Here is a 6,804-nt window from a genome sequence, read left to right as displayed (position 1 = left end):
TTTGTGTGTAGCTGTTTATTCAGTGAATCTGTGGGAGGAAGCAAAGTAAGGAATCTACTATTCTGCCACCATGCTGACATCCTTTGTATTTTGTTTTCTTTACTTTTACATTAGTTCTAGGAAAATACTAAACACCAGTAGTAATAGCAGACATCTTTATCTTGTTGGGACTTTGACAATAGTGAAGCATAAATCTAGTCATCAAAAACAAAAGAAATTAAAGTGATTCCTGTCAAGGCTTTCTTTTTTTGTTTCAGGACACAGTCATCCATCCTCCATAAGCCCCCACAGTTAGCTGCAAAGAAAACAGTAGGAAAGCATGATGTTGGCCACCGGGTGAAAAGCTACCAACCCCCAAATCAAATATAAAGAGAGGTGTGGAAGATTCTAAGTCTAAGGCACCTATTGGGAAATTATGTAACACATTAGCTGAGGGCAAGGAGTTGGGTACAGTTCTAGAAATAATGAGATTATCCATTACAAGTTCATTCAAGGAACTTCTATTTGTTTTTATTTAATAAATAAGAAAACCAGGACGTAATATTTAATATCAAATTGATGTTAGAATCCTCACTCAGATCATATAAAGGCAGGTCATATGTCCTAAATGTGATGTGAAGCCTTGCTGGAAAAGTGGAAAGTACCACAAATGAGAGTGTTTCACAGAGGTGCTCTTCAACTATTTACCTTTACCATACTGCAATTCATTCGAGTTATAATTAACTAACTGAACAGGTGTTATTCCTCAGAAAATGGATTCACTTTAAAATATTTCTACAAAGAAACAACATATTTAAGAGAATGCTAATAATGCAAATAATTAATGTGTAAGAGATAAGAAAGAAAGTGAAAAATGATTGCTATCTAGCACTCAATTGCCTAGAATTTTGTCTATCCTGCAACCACTGGACTGCTATAATGGAGAAAGCACTCTAAGTTTATGGTACCATTTCAATGGAAAGCTTAGGAAAATCCATTATGATAGCCTATTATAAAATGTTAAAGGGATTAAAAGATTACTTTTAAATGGTAGATAAAGTTTTCAGATTTTCTTAGGAAGTTGGGTCTCACAGTGGATAATATTGAGAAGATAAATTAACACTAAGAAAATGTCATTATTACTCAAATGATAGTGATACTCATTTTCAATTGCATCTAACTTAAACCTCTTGGTATTTTAGATTTGACACAGTCTATCCATGCTAATAGAATGTATAATACAGATTACAAAACACTTACTCTTTTCAAACCAGATTCTCATTATCTCTATTACCTTTTCTCCAACACTTTGCTGGTTTTCAAAATTACTACCACATACAGAAGATGCAAATGAAGGGGGAAAAACAATGTAGTCTGGAAACTTCTAAAGTCTTTGGCGGGGGGGGGGGGTGTCCCTATAAAATCATGTCTAAGTAGTTCACACTACAGATTATAAAGATATTGATATGTGCAAAGCTACACTAAGCATTAACACTTGCTTTACATGACTTGTTTTTAATGTTTGATTTCATAATGTAGCTGACATTGAACTACAGAATTCAGAAGAAAATTCGAAAGTTAAATTTGAAAATAAAAAACAGAAACACTTACCCAAAATTATACACCCTTAAGTTCAGGCTATACATTATTAGTTCTTTCATTCAAGGTAATAGTTCATGAACGGTCACAGACACTCAATTTTCAGTCGGAGAGCTCTACCACTTTTTACTAGACAAATGAGTTAACCGTTCTAAATCTTTGGTCCCGCATCTGGAGATAACAAAAGTACTACCCATTACCCTGTACTGAGCTCCCAGTACCATGTATTACAGTCTTTTGATACTCAATAGATATTTGTTGAATAAATGACTGACTTTAAACATTAATTCAAATTAATTGAACTCATTTCAATTCAATTCAATTCAAAAACTCATGAATTGAGTTTTTACTAAATGTCAAGCATGGATTTCAGGACTATGAGCAAAAGATGAACAAAAAACAATGTCTCTTCTTGAGTTCAGACAGAGACACAGATAAACCCAAGTTCCATAAAATACTGGATAAATGTAACATGGGTGATACATGTTAGAATAAATGAACAAAACCCTGTGAGAACACAAATGAGGAAATGATTCTTTTTGGGACAGAAGGGTTCCATGAAAGATGCATGAAACAGCTGACCTTTGGGCTGAGCCTGAGAGGATATAGGAGTTCATCACGGAGAAGAGGGCAAAGAATATATAAGAAGAACTGCAAGCAAATGCATGAAGGTGCAAAAGTACAAAGCATGTACAGAAATACTGAGCTGCCAGGCATGGTTAGAATACTTCTTAAGGGAAACAAAGTGGCAGCAAGTGAGGCTGAAGAAAACATCTAAGAGCAAGAGTGTAAAGGGCCTTATTTACCATGTTATGTTAATAGAAGTTATTCTGGAGGCAGAGAGGAGCCATCGTTTAGAAGCAAGAGCATCACAAAAGTCAGACAACTTACTTCAGAATTTCTCCGGTACACATTTTTCACATTTTCCTATCTCGAAAATCACCATGTGTCTTCCAATTAACGGCCTCCTAAAGCCATAAAGAAATGTCCTTGTCTGTACATAAAAGTTAAAGTATAAACTCACCTAAAAGTGTAGAGACATGGTTGTTTCCTCATGGAATGACTAGACAAATACCACCACTAAATATATATAAATTCAATATTAATTCAAGAATGAGTCCTAGTTTTTTTTTTTTTTTTAATTTTTTTTTTTTTAACGTTTATTTATTTTTGGGACAGAGAGAGACAGAGCATGAACGGGGGAGGGTCAGAGAGAGAGGGAGACACAGAATCTGAAACAGGCTCCAGGCTCTGAGCAGTCAGCACAGAGCCCGACGCGGGGCTCGAACTCACATACCGCGAGATCGTGACCTGAGCCGAAGTCGGACGCTTAACCGACTGAGCCACCCAGGCGCCCCAGTCCTAGTTTTTTTTAAGTTCATTTATTTTGAGAAAGAGAGACAGAGGCAGATAGAGACAGTGAGCAGGGGAGGGGCAGAGAGAGAGAGGGAGAGAGAATCCCAAGCAGGCTCCGAGTTGTCAGCAGTGTGGAGCCCAAAGCAGGGCTCAAAATCATAAACTGCAGGATCATGACCTGAGCTGAAGTGAATAGTCGGACGCTCAACCGACTGAGCCACCCAGGCACCCCAAGTCCTGGTTTTTGATCAAAAACCTTCATTGGCATATTCAGATAAAGGCAGAATAACACCAGAATCCAAACTTGGAGACACTGTATTGTGATTTGAAAGAAAACCTCTCAGATAACAGTGAGGCACTCTTAAATTGTCTCACCAATGCTTTTGATGGCACAGAAGATGTGTGAAAACACCAACATCAAAATGAAAAGTTATTTAGGAAAAGTACTCATATACAAAGAAGTTTCAGGAATTCCTTAACCAATTTATTTCATTTATATTCTTTTTTATGTCTATTCAAAAGTGAGATGTGATAAGAATATGTCTAAATATCTCCAAAAGAATTTTTTAATTATGAAATAAAAATCCTACATATTAAGAAAGCATTGTGTTGTAGCTTAATTAGGCAGTTTTTCTTCTTTGTTAGTATATGAAATAATAGCACTTACTATTTCAATGTTATTTTACATTCGTTTTGTTATAGAAATATAGCTCTGAGAGCTGTATTTGATGTAGGATCAAAAAGCAAAGAAATTAGATGCAGGCTAATTGGCTAGTAAGAAAGCTACTACAAAGTACACAGAAAACATGACAAGGACCTCATTAGGACAGTATGATGTTGTATAAGGTAAGATGGAATAGAAGAACCTTTCCGGAAGAATAATAGGAACTGATCGTTGTTTTAGTCTGTTGAAGCTGCTGTAACACAATACATAGAATGGGTGGCTTATAAACAACAGAAATCTCTTCCTCACAGTTCTGAAGTCTAAAATCAAGGCACTGGCAGATTTGGTTTCTGATGAGAACCTTCTTCCTGGCTGTCTTTTAAATGTAACTTCACATGGCAGAAGTGACAAAGGAGCTCCCTGGGGTCTCTTTTATAAGGGTACTAATCCCATTCATGAAGGCTCTGCCCTCATGACTTAGTCACCTCCCATAAGCTCTATCCTCTAATACCATCGTATTGGGGTTAAGTTCAATATGAATTAGGATAAATATTCAATCTGTAGCATTTGATCCTTGGCCCCCAAAATTCATGTCTCTCTTAAATGAAAAATACATTTATTTCATCTCAACAACCCCTGAAAGTCTTAACTTGTTCCAACATCAACTCAAAGTCTGAGTCCAAAGTCTCATCTAAAAATCATCTAAACCAGATATGGGCGAGACTGAAGGCAGGCTTCATCCTGAGCCAATTCCTTCCCAGCTGTGAACCTGTGAAATCAAACACGTTATGTGCTTCCAAAATACAATGATAGGACAACATAAGATAGACATTCAGAATTTCAAAAGGGAGAAAGAAGAAAGAAAGTAATGACAGGTCCTGATCAAGTCTAAAACCTAAGGCTGGAGCAGAATCTTCTTTGTCTTTGTCCAAGCTGTGGTCCTGCTTCCCAGACCCACTGGGGTCCCACTCCCACAGTTTTGCCAGATAGGGGCTGGGTCCCAAAGGCTATCGATGGCTTTCCCCCCATGCCTCTGGGCAGCCCCCAACCCTATGACTGCTTGGAACAGACCAGACCATAGCTCTCAAAGGTTAAAGTCACATGTCTTTCCTGGGCTGGAATCGCCTGAAGGTGTTCATGAGGGCAACCCCAGCCCCACAGCTCCGCTGGAGCCTCTGCAGAGATTCTCTGCCTGGGTCATGCATCAGGAAATCTAGGTGGAAATAGCCTTGATCTCATAGCTTGTGCACTCTGCCCTGGCAGAGATGTTGCCACGGGACAGCACCACATGGATGCAGCAAAATCTGCTGCCTGTGCCTTCTGATGGGGTAACTACTGGGGCCTCCCACCACAAAGATTCACCGGAAATGCACCTGGGGCAATCACGGGGCTTGGTACAAACGCAGGGAGTGGAAATTCTCCAGGCAAGGCTAAACACAGTCCCACAAGTGCCCTCAGCCCTTCCTTTGAAATCATTCAGCCTCCCAGACCTTTATGCTCTGGCTCTGTAATGGGGGTGGCAGAGCAGGATGATCACTAAATTGCCTTCTTCCATTGTCTTGAACAATAGCTCCTAAATTCAGTTTTGATGGCTCATTTCCTTATCAGATGGTTGTTTGGCCACATCCTTTGTATTCTCTCCCAAACAGTTCACCCACTCTTTTTAATACGGACAGGCTTAGAATTTTCCAAATCTTTTAAGTTCCTCTTCCTTTTTGATGAACAAGTCTGTCTTTTCTTTCTTCTTGCATTTTACTATAATAAAGAAAAGCTAAGCTGCAATTTCAATACTTTGCTTAGATATTTCTTCAGCCAAATATCCAGCCAAATATTTTCTTTGTAGCTCTCTTTTCTTTCTGGGTTATCAACAGAACCCTTCTTAACGGGCTGTTCATTGTAAGGTAGGCTTTTGCTAGCACAAACCTCAAAATTCTTCCAGCCTCTCTAATCATGTAATCTAATCTAATCTAATCTAATCTAATCTTACTCAGTTGCAAACCCACTTTCACATTTTTAGAGCAGCACCCCATCTGGGCTGCTATAACAAAAGTACCATAGATTAGGTGACTTACAGATAACATACATTTATTTCTCACAATTCTGAAGGCTGGGAAGTCCAAGATCAAGGTGCTGGCAGATTCACTGTCTGGTGAAAGCCCTTTTCCTTGTTCATAGATGGCTGCTTTTTTGCATAACCTCATATGGCAAAAAGGACAAGGTATCTCTCAGGGTCTCTGTTAAAAGGGCATTGATTCCATTTACGAGGGCAGAGCCCTCATGACTTACTCACCTCTCAAAGGCTCCACCTCCTAACACCATCACATTTTGGGGGGACACAAATATTCAGTCTATAGCAATAATCAAATATATGTTGGTTTTGGAAGTGGAAGTCCTAATGATAAGAAAGGGAGGATAGTGGCAGATCAATCTGCGATTTCTGTTTGGGGCAAATGAACAGTGGAGTTAATAACTGAATAGGTTTAATAACCAAACAGTTTAAAATTCAAATAGTTTTAAAAAAAGAGAACATAAATACGGAGCAAGCTTGAGCTTTGGGGGATAACAATAATACAATCTTTTTGATCTTGAGTTTAAGATGCCTATGGGTCTGCTAGATAGACAATTTAAAGTTATGGGTCTGTTCCTTAGAGAAAAGTTCTAGAGCCACACAACAGAAAGTCAGAGTATCAACTAGTTGCCAGAAATCCTAGGCATCTACTTCAATAACTGACCATCTGGTTTTTATTGTGTTCTTTTAAAAGAGACAAGAGATTTTCTAATCACCTAGTCATAAGGCTTGTTCTTAAACTTAAAGGCTCGTCTAACCACTACTGATTCGTTTACTAGTTCTTTCCCCTCATAGTCCCTAAATGTAGGCCTTTCTCAAAGTTCTGTCTTCAAACTTATCTTTCCATTCTCATCTTCGGGAATTCACTCAAATAGCTTTGACACTCTTTCCTATGCAAATAGCTGCCAAATCTCCACCTCAAGTCTCAGCTTCACACCTACATTCCAAGTAATTTTCACACTGTCACCTGGATGCTGCTCAGGCACCCTGTAACTTGGGCCAAATTGAGTTTTCTTTTCCTTCAGAAGTTTCTCTTCCCCATCATTGCTATTTCACTCACCCAGGGTCATCTTTGAAACTGCCTACCTCCTCACCCCCTCCATTTAAACAGTTGTCATTCTGTGGGGTGCCTGGGTGG

At 38.7% G+C, this 6,804-nt stretch overlaps 1 long non-coding RNA gene across 2 annotated transcripts in view; it reads right to left on the bottom strand.

Annotated features, from left to right (window-relative positions):
* Nucleotides 1-135: 135 nt before the first annotated feature.
* LOC122230743 overlaps nt 136-6,804 on the bottom strand; it is a 37,850-nt gene continuing 31,181 nt past the window's right edge. Inside the window, exon 3 of one of the 2 annotated variants that reach the window (XR_006207809.1) lies at nt 136-295. This is a non-coding gene — a long non-coding RNA (uncharacterized LOC122230743). Of the gene's footprint in view, nt 296-2,182; nt 2,547-6,804 lie in introns of those variants that run through there. The other variant, XR_006207810.1, reaches the window with a different exon arrangement.

Source organism: Panthera tigris, chromosome C2 (genome assembly GCF_018350195.1).
Source record: "Panthera tigris isolate Pti1 chromosome C2, P.tigris_Pti1_mat1.1, whole genome shotgun sequence".
Classification (NCBI taxonomy): Eukaryota; Metazoa; Chordata; class Mammalia; order Carnivora; family Felidae; genus Panthera; species Panthera tigris.
This window is presented reverse-complemented; position numbering and strand designations above follow the sequence as displayed.